Raw genomic sequence first — 6,425 nt, forward strand, 5'->3', positions numbered from 1 at the left:
CGCTGTCCAAAAATAATGATCGAAATCTCTTGGAAAATCTCTAATTAGTAAATGCACATTACTAATTCTTATTTTCCTAAAAATGAAATTAATAACCTTAATTAAAAGATTCTTAACTTATTTATGTTTCGATCCTGGGATTCTATTCCCTAAGCTATTAAGGAATAACTTTGAACAATTAAAGATTAACATTCACAACACGTGTTCAAAGTATGTCGACATCCTTACTTTTTAAGTCCTCTTTCATACTTACAACCTTGAAACCGGTTTGCCACACTTCCAAACAAGTTTAGAATTGGTTCATCTGACTTTCAAGAACTATGTGATTGATTAAGAACACTCAATCACAAAACATGGGTGTAACGGTTCTACCAAAACAAGTTTCGTTTCTACCTCCATGTGAGTACTGTGCATAGTCACACTAGCTTTCCAAAATTCGGTTGACTAGGTACTAGGATCGGTTCCCCACATATATATGGTATCTAACTTATATGTGTTGCACATGTCCATAGGATCAGTTCCCCTTTGCCTAAAAACGTGTTGCACATGTCCATAGGATCGGTTCCCCTTTCTTCTATAAACTTGCTGCACCTCATACAAGGATCGATTCCCCTTTGTGATGTACTGCACCTCTTACTAGGATCAGTTCCCATTTTCCCATATTTGGTCAGACATAAAATCACAAACTCCATCATACCATCTCAGGTGATTACTTAAGATCGGTTTCACTAATAAAAGTCATACCAATACATAAGGCGGTCCTTTGTGAATAGTTTTACCAAGAACACAAACAAGTCATGAACGGTTATACTAATCACATATATTGGTTGTTCACAAGATGTGCAATGAATAACAATACCAATAACACCCGGCGATTTCCTTTTCGATTCACAAACTAAGTTCATGAATTTACTTCCTTAGAACACATGTAAAACATTGTTCCCTAGGATGAAATCCTCACCTCATACCCATACATAATCACAATAGCATTTAAACGAATATGTCGATTTCTTATCTATAAAGTTTAATGGTTAAGCAATAAACCTCGTATTGTATTCCTTAATACTATGTCTATCTAGAGTTCAATCATGCTTCACAGTTTTTTTTTTCAATATGCACGACTTGAAGGATACGTTTTTTTTTTCCAGAATCACATTTTTTATTGATTGCAAAGCAAAGTCAAGAGACTAAATACAGGACTGACTCAAAGCTATTCCAAAGTGTTAAAAACAGAAGAAAAAAAACAGACTCAAGAAAGGAAAAAATCTAACTTAATTTTAAATCTTGAAAAAGTGCATAATTTGGCTCTCATATGTTAGCCCAGGTCTTCTAACTGTCATTCTGTAACTCCCTTCATGAACCTGCTGAATAATTCTACACTTAAATCTATTAAGATTAGGCTTAACTTCACCAAATAGCCTTGCATTTATTTGAAACCATAGATCTTTCATAGTGGAACAAGCAGATGTCATCCATATATGTTTTACCATTTTACCTTTATGTTTTGCCACCTGAAAAAAATCTGCAAATGATTTAGGCTTTGGAAATCCAAAAATCATAGTTAACCAATTCCAAACTGCAATACTGAATTCACATTCCCATAGAGTATGATTCAAATTATCTTGCTCTGCACAACAAATGCAACAGACTGAGGCTAATTCAAATCCCCTCTTCACCATTATAGCATCATCAACATATACTTCTTGTTGCAGCTTCCATACATTGCTGGCAATACTAGGATGGAGGACATGTTGCCAAATATATTTTGTCCATGACAATACTGGTTCTTGTGATCTTATTTTGTCACTTGCAGAATGAGTTGAACATTTACCATTTTTTTCATCATTCCATAATCTCTGATAAACTCCACTATTAACAACATGCAATTGAAAGATACGTTAGGGAATGAAACAGTTCAAGTCAAATATCACTAACCTCAAGTGGAAGGATGATTTTGTCGTTGTAGCTTCTTGCTTCTTCACTTCTACAAGTCTTCGCAATACTTGTAATGTCTCATATCCTAATAATTTCAAGCTAACCTATACGAAGTTGACTTTAGGACATAATCAAGCGACTCTTAACATGAGTTTTGATTCACTAAAATATGACAACCAAACTTGACATACCAATGCTTGGTGGGTTCAGCCGAGCTATGCTCTAACAATCTCCCCCTTTGTCAATTTTAGTGACAAAACTCTTACATCATATGGATAAACAAATTACAAGAATTCATTACACATACGCTTGATTCCCGAATTCAACAACACAGTAATCTCCATACATTCAATCCTTAAAAATGTCGTTGTTGACATTATAATAACAAAGCTAATACTCCCTCTAAGGGATATGTAGATTTTCAATTCGCACGTCTTTATTATACCAATTAATGATATGTTACTCCCCCTTAGTCTGTGCTTTCACTCTTTCATTTAGATAAACGTTTAAGCACTAATGTTCCTTTCCTTAGTGATACCAATCAATATAAAATCAATGCTAGTATCACTTGTTTACTTCATATATTTCTCCCCCTTTTTGACACAAAATGACAAAGAAACGAAAAAATAAAGGACAAACCGAAAAGAATCTTACAAATCTCAAAATAGACTTGCAACCTGTAGAGTTTAGCACGAGGGTTCCACACACCATTTCTGATAACCGATATCAAAAACTGAAACTACAAGTAGTTTTATTTTGAATGTTACCAAGGAAACAATTGTCCGAAGAAATTTTTCCCATTTTAGTTTAGCAAACCAAAAATCAACTAAGCACCTTAGTTCCTTTGATAAAACGATTGTACAAAAACAATCGCTTATTCAATAAGACCAAAATAAAGATAACTTTATTTTTCTCATCAGGTTTTAATTATCCATAAACTTAGACCTTTCAATTTTAAACAAGACAAGTACTAGGTTAGTTAACTAGCATTTCTTGTTAAGGCATTCGATTAGACTTGAATAACCGAAACCTTACTTCAATAAGTCTAACTAAGATCATAATCAACTTAGTTTCTCTTATCCGGAATCGAATTGGACTAAACAACTCATCCCGTAAACCTTTTCTTTCGTTAAGCCATAAATAATTCATACAAACCAAACAAATAAACTTGCATAATTATTCAACTCAACCGGAAGCAATTGAAACAACATAGACATTAAAGCACCGCAATTGCACCGAAATTTTGTAAGCCTAAACAATTGATATCACACAATAAAGCAAGATAACAATAGTTTTTCTTAACCGGAACCAATTGAATTACACATACATCCATACACATATAATGGAATAAACATCAATTGTACCGAAATTTTGTTAAGCAAAAGCAATAAATATATATGAAATAAACTCAGGCTTTTCTTAAACAGAAAAACGATTAACTAACAAACTCGTTACCTCGAATTTCGCGTCCACTTCTCCAATATGTTTGCATCTTCGTTCATGGGGAATTGATATCGAAATATCATCATGTTGTCATCTTTATGCAAAAACAAAAGAATAACAACCTACCTTTACCAGAGAAAGGTTGAAAATCGGTTTTAACAATTGCAAGCAAAAGTTGAAAACCGTTGAAACACATATGCTTTTATACTAAACCAAAACTGATTCAACATATTGTGACTTTTTCACATATTGTTTCTACCAGAATCCCTCATGATTCTTTGATAAAGCCTACCAACATGGGCTAGAACTTAATCCTGCTAAATCAAAAAGTCACCCAAACTACAAGGGTTCACAACATTATGAGATTGAATATCATGGTGTTGATGGTGGTTTTTTGTTCAAGGGCTAAAATCGTAAAGCCTGTACTTAATGTGTTGTCATCCTGCAAAGGAACATAAGACATTTAAAAGCAACGAGTGTTGAAGCCTCTCTGCCCACATATGTATTGAGCAATTCAATATATCTGTATATATAAAATTTACTCAGAATGGTGTATGCAACAGCAATCCCAAAATACTCTGTGAATTTTATCTTCCACCAGCATTATTCACTAATGCATGACTTGCCTAGTATTTTCCTACGCTATGTTCCCAGCCGAACTCTCAATATTGACATGACATGACGATTAAATGTTCACTTTCAGAAGAGTAACATGAATCTACCGAAGTGTCAGTATTGAGATCAGCATGGAAGCACTCACACAGGTTGTATCACTCTCTGACAAAGATAATTTTGTATCGACGCACTTTTAAGTTAGCTCGATGGAACACGCTTAATTCCTTAGGGAAAATCTAGACTGTCCATATCAGTCTCAAAATGATCAAGGACACACAATTCGGCCACGCAATTCAACAAGCCTAGCCAAGCCCTGGAAGAAATAGGCGATCATCGTGATGACCGTCGGCGGGCCCACTAATACCCCGACCGGTCGGACTTCATCTAACATGCTTCAACGTCATTGAATTCCAACCCCAAACATGGGTGATCGCATTGTTGAAGAGGAGAGCTCGAACGAGCTAGACCGGCCAAAACGGTCTCAAAAACATCCCAATTGTCCAACTTTGCCAGCCTAGTTGGACGGCTTAGATTTTCCTACAAACGGTTAAGGAAGTGCCGACATGTTCATTGGCTGCCCAACTCCTCCCTTGGTCGATCGACCTACCCGCGACAAGACCATGATGCTTCAAGTTGTTCGATCAAACTAGGATGGACGTGGCCGTTTCAAAACCCTAATTTGTGTTTGCGGAAATATGTTATTATCGAAAATCGATCATGGCCTCCCATCTTCTCCAGCCTAGTCGGACGACCTATATTCGATCTTGCTCAACGTATAGGATGCGGATACGTTCACTAGAGGCTCGGCTATTGTGTCAAACGATCGAATATTCTCTAACAGGGTGATGACTCCCAAAATCGTTGGGCCAAAGTAGGATGACCACACGATTTAAAACCCTAATATGGGTTGCGATATCATACAACTGCCGCAAATAAATCGTGTTCGTACAAATTCGCCAGCCTAGTTGGACGGCTTAGATTGCATTTAAAACGATCAAGGATATGCCAACGCGTTCACCATCGAACCAACTCCAGATGTTGTCGATCGACTTGCTCATAGAAAGACCAAAGCGCATCAAATCGCCGGCCCAAAATAGGGTGAACGCGTTGTTCGAAAACCCTAAAAGAACGCTTTGCGGCAACACACTTCTGTCACAAATTGATCGTGGCCACTCATCTTCGCCAGCCGATTTGAGTGGCTTAGATCCAATTTTAGATGACCCTGGAGATGTCAACACACTCACTAGAGGCTCATCTTCACACATGCCCAATCGGCCCGTTCGAATCAACGACCAATGCTGTGATTCGACTAGCCAAAATAGGGATGGCTTCATGAACCCTAAACCCTAAATTATATCAACGGCGGCAAACATCTGCCGCAAACCATCTCGTCCGTCCAACTTCGCTAGGTTGGTCGGACGGCTTGGATCAAATATTAGGCGATCAATGAGATACCTCAATGATCACTGGCCACCTATCTCTCACAGGGATCGATCACCAAATGGCGTCTCATCCATGCGGCTCTCAAACGGTCACCCAAAGATGGTCGGACATGATGCTATTTTAAGACGCTCAAATCCGTGACTTATTCAATCGATCTCTAAAACAAAGATGCTTCATCCACATCGATTATTTTGAGATGCTTGCTTAAAAGAGATGCTTCACATGCATTGAATACATACGATATTTTATGAATATCGGCCTCATAAACAACTTAGTTGTTTAACCTAATAGCGCCATACACTATTCTCTGCAGCAAGTCCCACGACTTGACCCACTTACTTGAGACATCAAATGTGTCAAAAATTGGGGGATACTTACTGGGGTATTGGTCTGGCGGTTTACAGCGTGCGGCGTGCAACACGCCCATTACGAGAACATGTCAGGAAAGGACGAACAGTTAACAAAGATGAGAGTAGTGGGTGAAGGCGTGACCACGTGATGATCACCACCTATTACACAACCCCGCTAATCCACTACTTAATCCTCTCCACTTCCTACGAGATCAAGGTTGCGCTCAAATGACTTGTATAAATAGGTTTTCAACCTATTTCGACAACAAAACAAGACACAAGTGTTATCAACACAAGTATCCAGAAACACCAACAACTGATAGCTTACATTCTGCAAGCCAGTTCCACACTCTGATACAAGTCATAAACAGCCACACCTTCATAATTCAACATTCTGATCTCAAACACCTTCTTCGCTTCCTTCCCTAAGATCAACCCCTTCTCCTTCACTTTGTGACCGAATTGAATCTAGAACGGCCATTTCTTGGTTTAGGCCAGAGTCTTACAGATTGATCTCTCGAATCTAAAAGTACTCCCGTGCAGTGCATTGTTTAGGGTTTGAATTCGTTTCTCATCAACACACCCAAATTTACCAAAAACAGCAGAACCAGTTTTTACCCTCAAACACATGGTTAGAAA

Source organism: Papaver somniferum, unplaced genomic scaffold (assembly GCF_003573695.1).
Source record: "Papaver somniferum cultivar HN1 unplaced genomic scaffold, ASM357369v1 unplaced-scaffold_118, whole genome shotgun sequence".
NCBI lineage: Eukaryota > Viridiplantae > Streptophyta > Magnoliopsida > Ranunculales > Papaveraceae > Papaver > Papaver somniferum.